Source organism: Schistocerca gregaria, chromosome 2, assembly GCF_023897955.1.
Source record: "Schistocerca gregaria isolate iqSchGreg1 chromosome 2, iqSchGreg1.2, whole genome shotgun sequence".
Lineage (NCBI taxonomy): Eukaryota > Metazoa > Arthropoda > Insecta > Orthoptera > Acrididae > Schistocerca > Schistocerca gregaria.
The window spans coordinates 1,002,932,818-1,002,952,562 of NC_064921.1; the positions used below are offsets into that span (position 1 = coordinate 1,002,932,818).

Below are 19,745 nucleotides of genomic sequence, written 5' to 3' on the forward strand. Positions count from 1 at the left end.
TGGCAGAAGGAGTCCGTCAGCTGTCAGATACTTCCACCTACAAATCATGCCACAGTGATCCCAGTCCAGCAGGATCTCCAGTCACTACTCAAATCCTCAGGCCCATTCCAGAACCTCTCCCCAGAGTCCATCTCTCTACTTACCCCCAACCACTCCCCGGACTCCCACCTTCTACATACTTCCTAAAGTCCATAAACCCAACCACCCACGACACCCAATTGTAGCTGATTACTGTGCCCCCGCTGAGAGAATCTCTGCTCTTGTAGACCAACATCTTCAACCTATTACCCGGAACCTATCCTCCTATATAAAAGATACCAACCATTTCCTCGACCGACTCTCCACAGTTCCTCTCCCTTTACCACACAATACCTTGCTCATCACTATTGATGCCACCTCCCTTACTAAAATTATTCTTACTATGGCACTTTTCAAAAATTACTTCTATTTCAGAAGTAACTATTACAATCAAGTAAATGGGTTAACAATGGGGTCTTGCTGGAACTTTGGCCTACATATTCATGAAATATTGAGAATAAATCCTTTTTTGAGCAATAGCAATTAGTTAATGAGATAGTGTACTACAGTACGTATGCTGACAACACCATCATCTTAATAAATGGAAGAGATGGTGAAATAGATGAACGACATAATCAGTTTACTCTTCTGCACCAAGATATGGAGCTTACCACTGACAGAGAAGTGAATGGAAGAGAAGCAATGGTATTTGTGTCTTCATGGTGATGCCACACTTGCACTCACAGATCCAAGGAGAAATCCAAGAAAGGAACAAGGCCTTACACATGTTTGCATAAGTGACACCAAAAGCAAGGAAGTGTTGCCAAAGCTGATTCTCATAAGCTTCCCAGTCTTCACTCACATCATTGTAAGGAGGAAAGGAGGGAGGGGCGGGGAGGGGGGGGGGGGGGGCTGGAAGCCTGTGTAGTCAATGTGGCCGACAAGTTCAAGATAGCAACTGTTAGAGCCTGCTGTTGCGTGAGGGTAGATCGGAGCACTGCCTACATGGACAGAAGAACCAAAGAAACAACCAAATAGATTAAGCACGCAGAGATGAAAGCCACACTCATAGTGAACTGAATCATACTGCAAGAGACAACCAAAGTTTGCTCTTCTTCCACATACAAGCAAACAACAGTTGGAAACATAGACACAAACAACAGACAAACAATCCAGGTACTGATACAAGCAGCTGCTCACAATAAGCACGAATAAGGTATGAGGGCGAGTGCCTGCTGCACTGTGCTTATAAAGAGGAGGGATCCGGTAGACAGACCAGTAGATGCTATGCCGTGTGCACAATTCATATGAACCACTGGAAGCGGCCTGTGGTAGCTGGCCCATGCAGAAGCCGTTGGTGGAATACTCAAAGTGTAGCACGATGGCTGCCTTTTGCTGGAGCACATATCCATGTTGTACCTCCTCCATGACAATGTTTGTAAGGAAAATTATTGGTTAACATATTTTGACAACTTTGGATGTTTGACGATTTCTGGAGAAAATTATTTTCTCATGTTTCTACTTGCTCTATTGTATATATTATACAGTGATCTGTCACTGTAAACAATTTTTAATATGTTACGACTTGAGTCAAATCTAAAATGTTTATTCTCATATTTTTTCCACTTATTCTTTACACTTTGTCACCATATCAGTAATATTAACGTGTCATATATGGATGCTTATCTGAGCTTTGACAATTTGATCCTGCTCTTTGGCATGGTGTAGGATCTCTTCCTACTTGCCAACATCTTTCAAGATGTGTTCTGTACCAAACGATGCTCACAAATTCAGTTCTGTCTAGTTTTTCAGAATGAAAATTACAAAATGTTATTTTTGCTTTTGTATTTCATTTTTATGGAGATTTTGGATTATGTCATGATGATCACATCTGATTACATTGTAAAAATATAAGTTACCAATACACTGTGTAACTTGTTTACTTTCTTCATGATTCTTTTGGTGATGACATATTGTGCCTTAGTTTGGTTTTTTATTATGTCTAGCCACAGAAGATGGTCTGTTAAATGACTGAAAATGGTTGTGTAATAATAATTTTTGGAGTAATACAGCTGTGTGCAATAACAAGTTCTCACCATTTCTTTTCGTTTATTTTATTTCTCCTTATATTATCAATATGTAGACAAGCATTAAATGGCATAAGTTTGAAATACGTATAATGTTAACTTTTCAGCACAGTTACTTTATATCAGTAAAACAATTTGTAGTTTTGATTTTTCCACGAAGCCTCTTGAAGAAAGGGGGCATCATGTTATACTTGGATAAACAGTGTAAAAGATTATTATATCAAAACATCTTTAAGTAGCAGATATTTGAACAGAAAACAATTTTAAAACATTCATTATCATTTGCGAAGAAGAAATAAAAGTTCTTTTTTTTTTTTTGGAATATTATTAAACAACCCATTGACTAGAAAATCAACAAGAAGATTTATACACCTTTAAAAATCACCTAAAGTTAACCAAAAGTTGCTTGTCAAAAACAAATACTGAAGATTCACATCCATTACATGTTTATCGAGAGTAGGCTCAGTCTGCAGGAAGATTACTTCAAGAAAGGTCAACAGAGTGAGCAGTAGATACGATCCACCAGTTTACAAACAATAGGCAGTCTAACTGTAAAATCTAAATTTTCAAGGCTGGAAGTATTACAATCAATAAAATTTTCCAGGCTATTGTGCCGTGGTTGAATCAATTTCACACTGAAACTGAATATTTCGCCCCTATCTGTGGAGGACATTTGCAAGGGGAATTGTAACTTCTTTGAGTATCTGATTCACATCCAGTTGGCTGCTGTCGATTCCCATTGTCCACTGTTGCTATCACCCCAACGTGGAAAACTGGTACCCATCTTCTTGAACACCAGAATCCAGATATCATTCAATTTCCTACTGAAATTTCTTGGCTGTTTTACAATCTCTATGGCCTCTGTACTTGTTGCTGCAATTACTTGAGTCCTAGTAAAATGAGTGTGGTGTTTTCCTGGCAACAAAGCATGTTCTGCTGATTTGTCAATCTCTCCTCTTCATCTACTGAGGTAAAAGGAGCGTGAGGACCACTGAGCAGATCATAACAATGCACAAGTGCCTGTGAAATGTAAAGTTTTCTTGCCTTTCATTAAGGACATTACTGATAGCATGGGAAAAATCTTGAAAAAATGGAACATTGTGGTAATCTACAAACCCACCTGGAAGAACACTTAAAATTGGCTAAGGATGCTTGTCAACCACTGGAAAAAGAATGATTTTATGGAATTCCAGGTACTTGTGGGGAGCTGTAAGTGGGTACTACAAAAATAATGACCAAAAAATGACTACAGGAGCACAAGGACAATTGCAGAAGAGGGGAGATTGATAGATCATTTGTAGCAGCCGGGAGACCACCACATTCATTTTGATAGGACTCAAGTACTGGGAGCCACAAGCAGATACCATGAAAGGCTATACAGAGAGGCCATAGAGATTGAAAAACACCCCAGGAATTTCAATAGGAAGGACAAGGGCATGAAATTGAATGACATCAAGATTCTGGTGCTGAAGATAATGTATTCCAGCCTTCCACTATCGATTGATAGCAACAGTGGATGATAACAATCGACAATGACCAACTATGCTCATGTGTTCAAAACATGTAACATCACACCATTGTGCTGAAGCATGCATAAACAGAATTTTGCTGCAGTCAGTAGTGAGCTAGGGTGTGAATCAGACACTTAAAGAAGCTATGATACACCTTGAAAATGCCTTCCACAGATGGGAATGAAATGATGGATTTAAATGTGAAATCCATTCAATCTTGGTACAATAGACCAGAAAATTGTAGTAACTGTGAATAGGCAGCTTATGGTTTCAATTGGCAGCTTCTACATGTAGTAGACAGTGCAGACATTGTCCAATACCCTGTACTACACAATGTGGCCAGGCAATGCTGCAAGCAACCAACCACAACAGGCATGTACGCACAGCAGTGGCAGATGACGAGCCGCAGTCAATGCTTCGTGTGCAACAACCTAGTAGAGACCGCCCTACCAAAAGCTGGTGGGTTCTGTTTCTTCAATATAGCTCATTGGACTGTGATCTCTTAATTGCAACTCATGCTGTCATTTTGACAATTAATAGAGTAAGCATGTCAGGTAAGATATATGATTGAGATGTCCAACAATATTCAATGTTGATAAAAATCATACTAAAGGACTTTAGTTCATTACTGCAATAGATAAACAAATAAAATATCTCATTTGTAGCTAGTATTCTCGTAATAAGCACACAATGGCAATTTCTGGACTATTTGTACTAATATTTGTTTGTGGATTCACGTAATGGCTCTCTGAAAGGGAAAATGGCTTCAGAAACAATTATGCAAGCTGTTCCAAACCTGAGAAATCAAATGAACAAAGAATTTGATTGAATATACAATGATTGGTTCAAACTGTTGACAGATTTTCTCAAATGAACGAAAAGTTTGATCAGATGTGCTATATCTGCAGGTAGCAGATATTGGTGTGCACATCAGAGTTCTGGAAGAAATGGAGAAATGGAGGAACCCACTAGGTGGGAGAGCCAGCCTGCAGAAGAGTAACCCAAACTATGCAAAGCTGTCACCACAACAATGACAACAGGGCCAAGACCAGTGGAGAGACATATCCAAGCCATGACCAAAATCATGACTCTCTTTGGTGTGACGTCATAAGCGAGTGACTGCCTGTGAGATCGCTCTCCAAGTTTTTATATATTTTTAGATTTCAGATACATATTTTAACAGTTTTTGTGATATTATTTACTATATAAGTGATGTATTAGTGGTTTCTTCATTCACCTCTGCCTTTCTTGTGTTGTAACCTGATATTTGTGAGTGTTTCATATCGAGCAACGTAACCTCTTACCTGTATTTACATTCCACACTGACCAGTTGCAGCTGTAGCGGCGCATCAAAAGCTAAGTACCAATTAATTGTTTGTGTTTAGTGATTTATTTAGGAACTTTAGTAGTCTTCAACCAAAGTTTGTTGTGTTTTATGGTGAAATAATGTCCCCCCATGAACCATGGACCTTGCCGTTGGTGGGGAGGCTTGCGTGCCTCAGCGATACAGATGGCCATACCGTAGGTGCAACCACAACGGAGGGGTATCTGTTGAGAGGCCAGACAAACGTGTGGTTCCTGAAGAGGGGCAGCAGCCTTTTCAGTAGTTGCAGGGGCAACAGTCTGGATGATTGACTGATCTGACCTTGCAACATTAACCAAAACGGCCTTGCTGTGCTGGTACTGCGAACGGCTGAAAGCAAGGGGAAACTACAGCCGTAATTTTTCCGAGGACATGCAGCTTTACTGTATGCTTAAATGATGAAGGCATCCTCTTGGGTAAAATATTCCGGAGGTAAAATAGTCCCCCATTCGGATCTCCGGGCGGGGACTACTCAGGAGGATGTCGTTATCAGGAGAAAGAAAACTGCCGTTCTACGGATCGGAGCGTGGAATGTCAGATCCCTTAATCGGGCAGGTAGGTTAGAAAATTTAAAAAGGGAAATGGATAGGTTAAAGTTAGATATAGTGGGAATTAGTGAAGTTCGGTGGCAGGAGGAACAAGACTTCTGGTCAGGTGACTACAGGGTTATAAACACAAAATCAAATAGGGGTAATGCAGGAGTAGGTTTAATAATGAATAGGAAAATAGGAATGCGGGTAAGCTACTACGAACAGCATAGTGAACGCATTATTGTGACCAAGATAGATACGAAGCCCACACCTACTACAGTAGTACAAGTTTATATGCCAACTAGCTCTGCAGATGATGAAGAAATTGAAGAAATGTACGATGAAATAAAAGAAATCATTCAGATAGTGAAGGGAGACGAAAATTTAATAGTAATGGGTGACTGGAATTCGAGTGTAGGAAAAGGGAGAGAAGGAAACATAGTAGGTGAATATGGATTGGGGCTAAGAAATGAAAGAGGAAGCCGCCTAGTAGAATTTTGCACAGAGCACAACTTAATCATAGCTAACACTTGGTTTAAGAATCATGAAAGAAGGTTGTATACGTGTAAGAATCCTGGAGATACTAAAAGGTATCAGATAGATTATATAATGGTAAGACAGAGATTTAGGAACCAGGTTTTAAGTTGTAAGACATTTCCAGGGGCAGATGTGGACTCTGACCACAATCTATTGGTTATGACCTGTAGAGTAAAACTGAAGAAACTGCAAAAATGTGGGAAATTAAGGAGACGGGACCTGGATAAACTGAAAGAACCAGAGGTTGTACAGAGTTTCAGAGAGAGCATAAGGGAACAATTGACAGGAATAGGGGAAAGAAATACAGTAGAAGAAGAATGGGTAGCTCTGAGGGATGTAGTAGTGAAGGCAGCAGAGGATAAAGTAGGTACAAAGACGAGGGCTGCTAGAAATCCTTGGGTAACAGAAGAAATATTGAATTTAATTGATGAAAGGAGAAAATATAAAAATGCAGTAAATGAAGCAGGCAAAAAGGAATACAAACGTCTCAAAAATGAGATCGACAGGAAGTGCAAAATGGCTAAGCAGGGATGGCTAGAGGACAAATGTAAGGATGTAGAAGCTTATCTCACTAGGGGTAAGATAGATACTGCCTACAGGAAAATTAAAGAGACCTTTGGAGAGAAGAGAACCACATGTATGAATATCAAGAGCTCAGATGGCAGCCCAGTTCTAAGCAAAGAAGGGAAGGCAGAAAGGTGGAAGGAGTATATAGAAGGTTTATACAAGGGCGATGTACTTGAGGACAATATTATGGAAATAGAAGAGGATGTAGATGAAGACGAAATGGGAGATACGATACTGCGTGAAGAGTTTGACAGAGCATTGAAAGACCTGAGTCGAAACAAGGCCCCCAGAGTAGACAACATTCCATTAGAACTACTTACGGCCTTGGGAGAGCCAGTCATGACAAAACTCTACCAGCTGGTGAGCAAGATGTATGAGACAGGCGAAATACCCTCAGACTTCAAGAAGAATATAATAATTCCAATCCCAAAGAAAGCAGGTGCTGACAGATGTGAAAATTACCAAACTATCAGTTTAATAAGCCACGGCTGCAAAATACTAACGCGAATTCTTTACAGACGAATGGAAAAACTGGTAGATGCGGACCTCGGGGAGGATCAGTTTGGATTCCGTCGAAATGTTGGAACACGTGAGGCAATACTGACCTTACGACTTATCTTAGAAGAAAGATTAAGAAAAGGCAAACCTATGTTTCTAGCATTTGTAGACTTAGAGAAAGCTTTTGACAATGTTGACTGGAATACTCTTTTTCAAATTCTAAAGGTGGCAGGGGTAAAATACAGGGAGCGAAAGGCTATTTATAATTTGTACAGAAACCAGATGGCAGTAATAAGAGTCGAGGGGCATGAAAGGGAAGCAGTGGTTGGGAAAGGAGTGAGGCAGGGTTGTAGCCTCTCCCCGATGTTATTCAATCTGTATATTGAGCAAGCAGTAAAGGAAACAAAAGAAAAATTTGGAGTAGGTATTAAAATTCATGGAGACGAAGTAAAAACTTTGAGGTTCGCCGATGACATTGTAATTCTGTCAGAGACGGCAAAGGACTTGGAAGAGCAGTTGAACGGAATGGACAGTGTCTTGAAAGGAGGATATAAGATGAACATTAACAAAAGCAAAACGAGGATAATGGAATGTAGTCAAATTAAATCGGGTGATGCTGAGGGAATTAGATTAGGAAATGAGACACTTAAAGTAGTAAAGGAGTTTTGCTATTTAGGAAGTAAAATAACTGATGATGGTCGAAGTAGAGAGGATATAAAATGTAGACTGGCAATGGCAAGGAAAGCGTTTCTGAAGAAGAGAAATTTGTTAACATCGAATATAGATTTATGTATCAGGAAGTCGTTTCTGAAAGTATTTGTTTGAAGTGTAGCCATGTATGGAAGTGAAACATGGACGATAACTAGTTTGGACAAGAAGAGAATAGAAGCTTTCGAAATGTGGTGCTACAGAAGAATACTGAAGATAAGGTGGATAGATCACGTAACTAATGAGGAGGTATTGAATAGGATTGGGGAGAAGAGAAGTTTGTGGCACAACTTGACTAGAAGAAGGGATCGGTTGGTAGGACATGTTTTGAGGCATCAAGGGATCACAAATTTAGCATTGGAGGGCAGCGTGGAGGGTAAACATCGTAGAGGGAGACCAAGAGATGAATACGCTAAGCAGATTCAGAAGGATGTAGGTTGCAGTAGGTACTGGGAGATGAAGCAGCTTGCACAGGATAGAGTAGCATGGAGAGCTGCATCAAACCAGTCTCAGGACTGAAGACAACAACAACAACAACGTCAGAAGAACCTTTTGAGAACTGTTTTCAGCTTCGTTACTGTGTCATTAGACGTTTGATTCTCTTTCTGTATTAGTCTTTTGTTATATTCACATTTGTTGTTTATTAATACTGTTAATAATAGTAGTTACTTCCCTTGTAGAGTAAGTTTGTGATTACTGTAGTCAGGTTTTTAACATCATCTTATTGTAGTAGCGGAACTTAGAAAAAGTAAAATTTTACCATGAGAGAGAAGTGTAGGCTTTGCCATAGGTTCGTGAGTAGTGGATTGTGGTGTGAAACTTGTTCAAAGTATTTTCACTGGGGGGAATGCAGTGGGGAAGCCAGTAGGCATTCTGGTGAGACCCTCTCATGGAACTGCAGGTTATGTAGCAAGAGTAAGTTGATAGAGGAGCAGGAGCGTAAGATCTGTGCCCTTCAGGTGCAGTTGAAAAACGCACAGGAGGAACTAGATAGGATGAGGAGGGAGAAGGGTGTTGGGGAATGGGAGCTGGCTGTTGGCAAGAGATCTGCTAGGAGAAGAATATTTTCAGATAGTTTTACTATTGATGTTTACAATAGATATGACCAACTGTCAGAGTCTAGTGGAGAGGAATCTCTAGTAGCTGTGGTTGTAGGAAGTATTCAGCAGACCTCAGTAGTTATGGTGGCTAGAACAGTTGTAAAGTCGAAGAGGAAGAAGAAAGTTCTGCTGTTAGGTAGTTCTCATGGCAGAGGTGTAGGCCAGCAGTTGCAGGAAGTGTTCGGGAGTGAGTACCACGTCACCAGCATTGTGAAGCCTAATGCAGGATTGGCTCAGGTGACTGTTAACGTAGGGGGGTTATGTAGGGATTTTACTAAAGAGGATCAGGTAGTGATTGTGGGTGGGGCTGGTAATAGTATTGATAGGGATGGGGAGTATAACATAGATGGTGACCTGGAAAAGATAGCCACTCAGACTGGCAACACGACCGTGCATTTCATGGAACTCTTTCAGCGTCACGATCGGCCTCATCTTAATACAGTCGTCAGGTGTAATAACATGAGACTTGGGGGTGCGCTGATGACGTGTTTAGCAGCGGAGTCTATCAGCAGGACGGGTTTCACAAGACATGGCCTGCACCACAAGAGGTGTGGAAAGGGGAGGTTGGCAAAGCTTATAAGTGACAGCATAGGTGGGGGTGGTGTGATCACTCATGGGAAAATTCCTGTAGTAGTAGGTGTTAGAGCTGTACCTTTTTTAGATTGAAGTCAGCTGATAGGTATTCCTGCTTAAGGGAAGTCTCTCTAACAAAGAAACCGCTTTCGACAAAGCTTAGATATCCGATTAATGAGGGAATTAGCATATTTCATCAAAATATACAAGGTATTAGAGATAACGTTAGTGAACTGCTTATAGATGTTGACTCTGAAATTATTGGTATATCTGAACACTTCTTAAATAAGGAGATAATTCAGAGGCTTCCTTTACCAGGATACAGGTTGGCTGGCAGCTTTTCAAGGAGCTCTTTGCGGTGTGGGGGAGTAGCCATGTATGTGAAAAACGGCATCCCATTTGAGTCAATTGATGTTTCAAAGTACTGCACTGAAAAGGTGTTTGAATGATGTGCCGGTGTGGTTAAATTTAACGGAGCTAAATTTCTAACTGTTGTTATTTATAGATCCCCAGACTCTGATTTCACAACATTTTTCACTTTATAGGAAATGCAAAAAGTTAGTTATATGTGGTGACTTCAATGTTAATTGTATAAATCATTGTGCAAGGAAGAGGTTGCTGGTAGACCTCTTTAATTCATATAATCTTATGCAAATCGTATTCTTTCCAACGAGAGTGCAAGGAAACAGTAGAACAACCATAGACAACATTTTTGTTCATTCCTCATTGCTAGAAGTGCATTCTGTTAGCAAATAAGGCAATGGCCTTTCAGATCATGATGCACAAATTTTAACTCTACAAGATTTTTGTGCTGAAACACGTGTTAAATATAGTCATCAGCTGTTTAGGAAAGCTGATCCAGTTGCTGTAGAGACCTTTGTAAACCTTATCAAGGAACAAGAGTGGCAAGATGTTTATAGCACTGATACAGTAGATGATAAATATAATGCTTTTCTCAAGACTTTTCTCATGCTCTTTGAAAGTTGCTTTCCGTTAGAACGCTCAAAACAGGGTACTAGCACACACAGGCAGCCTGGGTGGCTGACTAGAGGGATAAGAATATCTTGTAGAACAAAGTGGCAATTATATCAAAACGTTAGAAACAATCAAAATCTAAATGCTTAAAAATGTCATTAGGAAGGCAAAAAGTATGTGGTATGCAGATACAATAGGTAAGACTCGGATAAAATTAAAACCATATGGTCAGTCGTAAAGGAAGTGGCTGGTCTGCAGAGACAGGTTGAGGATATAGAATCAGTGCGTAGTGGGAACGTCCGTGTTACTGATAAGTCGCATATATGTACAGTATTTAATAATCACTTTCTGATGGTGGTGGTGGTGGTGGTGGTGGTTAGTGTTTAACGCCCCGTCGACAAGGAAGTCATTAGAGACGGAGCGCAAGCTCAGGGTAGGGAAGGATTGGGAAGGAAATCGGCCGTGCCCTTTCAAAGGAACCATACCGGCATTTGCCTGAAACAATTTAGGGAAATCACGGAAAACCTAAATCAGGATGGCTGGAGACGGGAATGAACCATCGTCCTCCCGAATGCGAGTCCAGTGTGATAACCACTGCGCCACCTCGCTCGGTAATCAATTTCTGAATATAGCAGGTGAATTAAATAGAAACCTAGTCCCAACAGTGAATCATATAGCGCTCTTAGAAAAAAGTGTTCCGAGACTGATACCTGAAATGCTCCTCCATGATACTGACAAGTTGGGAGATTGAGTTAATAATTAAATCACTAAAGACCAAGAACTCTCGTGGATATGACAGGGTATCTAGCAGAATACTGAAGTATTGTTCTATGTATGTTAGCCCAGTACTCAGCCATATCTGTAACTTTTCCTTTAGGAGTGGTCGGTTTCCTGACTGATTAAAGTACTCGGTAGTGAAGCCACTTTATAAAAAGGGAGACATGGATAATGTTGACAATTTTAGACCTATTTCTATGCCATCAGTGTTAGCTAAAGTTATTGAGAAGGTTGTATATACATGGTTACTGGCGCATATAAATTCACATAATTTGCTGTCAAATGTTCAGTTTGGATTTAGAAATGGTTTAACAACTGCAAATGCTATATTCTCTTTTCTCTGGGAGGTTTTGGACGGATTAAATAAAAGGTGTTTTCTTTGATTTAACGAAGGCTTTTGACTGTGTTGACCACAAAATATTACTGCAGAAGTTGGACCACTATGGAGTAAGGGGAGTAGCTTCCAATTGGTTCACCTCTTACTTTAAGAACAGAAAGTAGAAAGTAATTCTCCGCAATACTGAGAGTGGTAGTGATGTTCAGTCCCAATGGGGCACTGTTAAGTGGGGCGTTCCCCAAGTGTCGATGCTGGGGCCACTGCTGTTTCTTATTTATATAAATGATATGCCTTCTAGTATTACAGGTGATACAAAAGTATTTCTGTTTGCTGATGACACAAGTTTGATAGTGAAGGATCTTGTGTGTAATATTGAAACAGTAACAAATAATGTAGTTCATGAAATGAGTTCGTGGCTTGTGGAAAACAATTTGATGCTAAATCACAGTAAGACTCAGTTTTTGCAGTTTCTAACGCACAATCACATGGATTACGAAGCAGTTCATTACGGCGTCTTCTCTGCGAGTGGATGTATAGAGAAAACTGGGCAACACAGAAGCCCTACCACCTCAGCTGTATGGATTACCTATGATCCATAAGAATAATGTTCCACTAAGACCAATTGATAACGCTCCTGGCTCACCGAACTATAAACTGGAAAAGCACTTGGCCTCTCTGCTCCAGCTGCATGTGTGGAAAGCAGACACACTCATAAAGGACTCAGGACATGTCACTGAGAAACTGAAGAAACTAAAACTTGTACCAAATTACATCCTGGTCAGCTTTGATATTGTTTCTTTGTTTACAAAAGAGCCACTCAGTGATGCTCTGGAGCACATCGGTTTCATTTTCCCACAAGACATCACAAAGCTCTTTCATGTATGTCTCGCCATGAGCTATTTTACGTGGAATGGCAATTTCTACAAACAGCTGGAAGGCATCGCCATGGGCAATCCTCTTAGTCCAGTGGTGGCCAACTTATTCATGTGAACATTTCAAAGCACTGGCACTGGACTTGGTGACTTCTCAACCTAAGGTGTGGTACAGATACATCAATGATACTTTGGGCATTGTGTGGAGCCATGGTGAAGAACAGCTCGGTGACTTCCTAAGACACTTGAACAGCTTCCATGCCAAGATAAAATTTACCACGGAAGTAGAAAAGGACAAAAAACTACCATTTCTAGAAGTGCTGGTCACTAGGGATGGCGAAAACCTGGGACATAACGTGTACCAAAAACTGACACACACTGATCAATACCTGCATAATTTATCAAACCAGCACCCAAGCCAGAAAAAGAGGCATGATTAATATGCTTGTAATGCGAGCTGGACAAATATATGAGTCGCTAAACCTCAGATACAAAATGTAACACCTGGAAAGTGTTCTGAGGAGCAATGGGTACGCCACAAATTATATTAGAAATGTAACAGAGTCAAACAATTGGCGACATGAGAAATCAGAAAAAGAAATGTCGGGTACAGCCTTTCTGCCATACATTCTTGCTTGTTCAGAGAAGCTGTAGAAATACAAAAACATGAGAATAGCTTCAACAAGAAAGAAAAAAGCCTTAAGGTAAATGGATCCTGGCTTCCCATACTGCAGCATACAACCGTCACAGGTGGCAAGAGGAGAACTGCACTGGAAATGATCGTGGAGAAGCCCTCGGACGTTGGCGCGCCAGGTGCATATGGTCTGCGGCCACTAGCTTGGTTTGAGTTCACCACCAGCAATGGAGGGTAATGCTTTGACAACGCCAGCCACTCACGTTGGCGAAACATCAGTCAAATCATCAGACAAATGTTGGCCGAAGAGCCTGAGACAGAAGCCAATAGGCAGTTTGTCAACAAGTGGCCACGAAAGCCTTAAAAATTTCTGCATGAAATACTTATCATCTAATTTTTCAAAAACTATTATGTGAAAAAATCTGACACCTTCATTAGATAAATAACTTAATTTCCTTTTGTTATTCATCATACTTACTGTGCAAGATCAAATTAAGTAAAATCTGGCATGAAATTGGAAAGCATTTGCAAAGTTAAAAAAACACTGCGTAAACTTTACATGTGGTTGATATTAGTTCATACACTGTAGTGAATGAAGTGTAGATGAGACAATGAAATTTTATTTAAAATTAAGGGAAGAACACTATCTCATTTCATTCTCAAGTTATTGGTTTCCACACACTATTCACATCCTTGTGTGCTGCAAATCATGTTATCATAACAAACATGTTATAAATGATTCATAATATTGAAATGAGGTTTTCTATAAATGACACACACAATGAGGCATATATGTTGTATGATAAATACTCGAAAATGTTTTACTCAAAGATATATGAAAGTAATTCAACCACAGCAGTTAGAAGTCAGTGGCTCAGGACAAACACAAATGTCCACAGCACTGTATGAAAATCCAAGCGGTGTGCATATATACGGTGTAGTAGGATGTGTATACACATCCACAGCAGTGAAAGGGTTAATTAGTATTTTGGGCTAGGAATCATTTTCTTTTGCCTTTTAAGGGGACAGGGCCTATGCAGTGTTTATTGAAGTAATTTGAAGGAGTGGGAACTCATGGAGAGTCTTCCAATAATTACTGTGGTCTTGTTGCCCTTTGTCCTCTGTGCAGGCAAGTAATATTTTTCTCCTGCTACAGAAAAGTGCCAGTTTCCTGGCTGAAATGTAGGTCAGATGGAAGGCTAAACCAGAAAATACTGAAATGCTTGAGTAAACAGAACATCCTTCAGGAATCTTCAACTATTGAGATATGCAACTGTTAGAGATATGCTCTAGTTAAAAGATGGTTTTGATCCCCTAACAAGTTTCAGGTTAAGGCAATTATTCTAAATTATCTAAATTAATGATTGTGTTTATGAAGATTTTATGGAGTGTAATTTAGAGAAATTTTTCAAAGGGTCTAATTTATTAAATGACAAAATCTAGTGAAGATCTGTATAGTTTGCCATTGGGTGATAATAATAATTTTAGGGTCTTGTGTGAAAGGAATTTGTACTGTTCTGAGTGTACAGAATGATAATATGATGGGACTTAAATAATTTGCTACAGATGGTTAACAGATAAGTTAACAAACATGTACAATAGTGCTAGCTTCACTACAGTATGGATAATGAAGATTACTCCTATTTTCCTGTATCTAAAGAAATTAAGAATGGCCACATGTACAGCTGAATCAAAAGAGTGTACAAGTATATTGTGGTAGATTAATTTTTGGTTTTGCCACATTTAGGGAATTTCAGTCAGATTACATGAGCAACTACTTTGGAGCAATGTCCAAGTAACTTCCCCACAATAAATGACACTGAAATGAAATGATAGTATGGCATTATTGACTGGGAGATTCCATCTAAGACTGTTCACCTAGCTGGTGCAAGTATTTTTATTTGATGCCACTTGTGTGTCGACGAAAATGAAATGATGTGATCAGTATAATGCTCAGCCCCTGACTGAATAAAATCTCCAACCCGACCAGGAATCAAACCCACGACCCTGCGATATGGAACTAAGGACACTGAACACTAGAACCTGAGATACAGTCTTAATGACATTAACAGAACTGATTCAATTACCGGGACTGTTTTTATTGGGGACGGACGATTATTTGATTCAAAAATAAAATAACACCACAAAAACATGTTTAGTATCCCAGCCAGTGGACACTGCAATGGAAGCAGATGAGCTGGCATAGTTACCACAATTGAAAAGTGCAAAAAACTGCCATGGGCAGCGCATGCAACACATGGTATGGCAGATCCACTGACAGAATTGTTTACCTGTGCAGTAAACCGTGCAGGGCAGTTCTAATGCTGAGTTCAACAATCACAGACCTCACATAGCAATTCGTGCATTGTGCCATTTCATTTCAGTGTGTTCAATCATCAGCCAAACGTGTCTACCTAATTTTGTGTTTGTCCCTGTGTAGTTCTCTATGTGGTTTTGGACTTTCTCTTATCTGCAGATTCACTCACAAGTCGAGTTTTCATTTCCTCTAGCAGGATTCTGTTTCCCAGCTTGTTGTCAAGCCACTATTGGCCCGAACACTGCCTTGTGCCAACAGCACTGTTTAGAGTAAGGTTGCGACAGAAGACTTTCTTATGTGTCTGATGCTTCTATTTTTTCCCTCCCCTTTTCATCGTGTTAATTTTGGGCTGCCATTGGCCTGGCATTTATGAAATGGTGGCACAAACAGTTGCGCCTACAGAAGGAGCTGCTGCAGCAGCAACATGAGCAGATACAGATGCCAAGCAACAAGGCTCATGGTATCGCCCCATATGGCCTTACCATCTAATTACCCATCTCAGACTGCAACTCCTCCTTCCACAATGATTTCCAACTGTTCCAATTCCCCTAGCCATTAACCTTCACAGATGTATTCCTGCAAAACCATGTCAATCCGGCCCAAACCTCCTTGCAATACCTCCTATCCATCTGTAAAGTTCTCCTGCTGTGCAATCCCAAATTCCTGGATTCCATCAAACACATTGAAGCCCTTGCCATCCAGGAATTAGAGCACTATGCACAATGCCACCTCAGAAAACTCTCCAACCTATTGACTTCCTACACCTGCCTTGGACTACCATTATCCACCACCTCTACAGCAGCCTCCAAAAACTACTCCAGTTCCACCCATAGCTGTCAAACCATGCCTCGCAGACCTACTACATTTACCCTATCCTCAAAAACTCCCTCCCATCACCATACAAAGTCCAGAACCTAAACAGACCCAAAACACAGTTATGAACATTTCCTCTAAAAGCCTTAGCCCCACAAACGTATCAGTCCTTTCCAAATGTCTTATCTTTTGCTCCACTCCCAAATTCAAACATGCTGGACTTGTTAAAGACCTTCTCTCCTTCTTCCAGTCCCTATAGTGGAAACACTTTTTCATGGCCAACCCTACCACTCAGACTCAACCTGAGACCAATGTAGAGCCCTGACTGACTCAGCTCACTCCTCCATCCACTTGTGATCCACTCTCACTGTCCCCAAATCATCCCCTGATAATTTTCCAGAATTTCTTAACCTTGAACTAGCCTCCTATCATTTTCCAATTCCATCAACCTTCAAGCTAATCTTATATATGCAAAAAGAACCGCAATTCACCAACTGAAAACTGATCTCACCTACTGAAAAAGGTTCCATCACAGCTGTTTTGAAATGTAAGGATTATCTGGCAGAAGGACTCTGCCAGCTGTCACATTCATCCGCCTATAAAGCCTGCCACAGTGACCCCATTCCAGAAGTCCAGCATGATCTCCAGTCTCTCCTCAAAATAAGAGGCCCATCTGAGAACCTCTCCCCTGAGTCTCTCTCTCTCTCCTCACCCCTAACACACCAAGCACTTCCACCTTCTACATGCTTCCTAAAGTCCATACACCAAACCACCCAGGACAATCCATTGTAGCTGGTTACTGTGCCTCCACTGAGAGAATCTCTGCTCTTGTGGACCAATACCTTAAGCCTATTATCCGAACCCCACCCTCCTATATAAAAGATATCAACCATTTCCTCCACCAAATCTCCACAGTCCCTATTCTTTACCACACAGTACCCTGTTCATTACTATTGATGCCATGTTCCTTTACACTAACATCCCTAATGCCCCCTATTGAACACTACACCTTTCCCAACACCCAACAGATTTCAAACCTACAACCTCCTCCTTCCTGATCAGCACGACCAACTATATCCTCACCCACAATTACTTCTCCTTTAAAGGCATCATCTACAAACAAACCTGGGTATGGCAATGGGCGCCCATATGCCACTGTCCTACGTTAAACTATTCATGACCATCTGGAAAAATCCTTCCTAACCACCCAAAATCCCAAACCCCTCATCTGGTTCGTATTCACTGATAACATCTTCCTGGTCTGGCTCGAGAGTGAGGACTCCCTATCCACATTCCTCCAGAACCTCAATACCTTCTCCCCCATTCTCTTCACTTTACCTCCCCGACCCAACAAGCCACATTTCTCAATGTTGACCTCCATCTCAAAGATGGCTAGATTAGTACCGCTGTCCATATCAAACCTATCAAGCATCCACAATACCTCCACTTCGACAGCTACCACATATTCCGTACCAAGAAGTCCCTTCCACACAGCCTAGCCACTCATGGCTGTCTCATCTATAATGACGAGCAGTCCCTCTTGAAATATACCAAGGGTCTCACTGAGATCTTCACTGGCCTTAATTACCCTCCAAACCTTTTACAGGAACACATCTCCCATGCCTTATCTCTCCAGTCACCCATCTCTATCAACCCCTGCTCCCATTCTCTTCCCTCATGACTTGTCTCTGTAGACCTAGAAGAAAGATATGTGTCATACATCCTCTCACCACCAGCTACTCCAGTTTGATTACAAGTATTACCAAACCCAACAAAAGGCAAAGTTTCCTGTGAAATCAGTCACATGATCTATAAGCTAGGCTGCAACCACTTTGTTGCATTGTACATGTGTATGACAATCAACAAGCTGTCAGTCTACATGAATGGTCACCAACAAAATGTGGCCAAGAAAAGCTGAGCCACCCAGTTGCTGAGCACACTGCCCAACACAATGTTCTTCATTTCAGTGACTGCTTGTGCTTGAGATGTAATGCAGCTTCAGCTGAAGAACATTAATAGCTGAACTTGATTCCTAGAATGTGAATCATGTAATAATTGTGGATAAAATGAATATGGTATTATAAAGGACAATTTGTCCAGTTTTATGTCAACTCTGATAGGCACTAAGTGGTTAGTAAATGAAACTTGAAAGCAAGCTGTAATATGTGGCTGGAGTCTAAGGGAGGTGGTTCAGATATCAACCTTGAATTATGTACTGGCTATCATCCCACACAATGAATGATGTGATGATAGGCATAACTTGCTACCTCAACTAACAGTCAAAGCAGAACAGTCAGTGGAGCAGGATACTGCCACCACGTGCAGAGGTAACATCTGTATGATAAATTGCTCCAGAATTCACTCAAGGAAGTTACACAATTTGGTCTCTCAAAATGTGTCCATGCAGTTTTTAGGTCATCAGACATTAGTAAAAATAAAACAAGGAGCTACCAACAGTGTCTCCTCAATGACCATCAAGCAAACATTGCTGCATATGGGCCTCTGCAGCAGGTGCCTGGTTCATGCACCCATTTAAACTGAGTGGCAACAGATGGCCTTTTCAGATGAATGACTGTTAAGCTCCATCGGACACACAACAAAGTATAACTATGCATCTATCTTTTCCGATCATATCTACCTTGGCATGCAGTGTGCTTTTCTTCTGTCCAATGACATCTACCAGCAGGATAGAGAAACATGCCATACAGTTCGCAGTGTATGCGCATGATCAGAACAACAACAGTATGCATTTAATATACTCACCTGACCACTAAACTTTCCGGATTTAAACCCAATTGAGAATCTGTGGGATCACTTCAACTGGACTGTTCACATCATGGTATCCTCAACTGAGAAACCTAGTGCAACTGGCCATATCACTAAAGTCAGCTCAACTCCACATCCCTGTCGGTACCTACTAGAATGTCACTGATTCTCTTCCTGCATGTCTCACAGTGTTCACACTTTAAAAGGTGGTTATTCAGGCTTCTGAGAGGTGGTTACATTAATGCGACTGGACAGCGTTTCTTTTTTCCATTATCAAGTCAGAATTGCCTCTCTCTGCTGCCTTTCCCTTTCCTAAAGCAAATCTGGTTGTCATCTAACAGATCCCCAATTTTCTTTTCCATTCTTTTGAACATTATTCCTGCCAGCAAGGTTGAGGCATAAGCTGTTAATTTAATTATAAGATAGTTTTCACATTTATCTGCCACTGCTTTCTTTGTGACTGTGTGGATGATATTTCCCCAAAAGTCTGATATCTCCATAACATCTTTATTTTTCTTATTATAAATTTGCAGAAGACAGAGAAATTCAATATGGGTGGGTTATCAGCAAATGCTGCCATCTGTTATATTTGCCACCACAAGAGATTCTCACTGATTTACAGCCCAAAAACTTTACATATATTGTGGAAAATTAACTGTACGTCATCAGAATAAAGGCATGTTTTTCATACACCTAATGTGTGTCTCTAACAGCACAGAAGAAACAGAAAAATCTGTTGCAACTTCACATCAAATCAAACAT

The 19,745-nt window shown here is 40.6% G+C and overlaps 1 protein-coding gene across 5 annotated transcripts in view; it reads right to left on the minus strand.

Moving 5' to 3' along the window:
- Positions 1 to 19,745, minus strand: part of LOC126335503 (coiled-coil domain-containing protein 39) — a 424,893-nt gene that overhangs the window by 217,237 nt on the left and 187,911 nt on the right. The window lies entirely within an intron of this gene.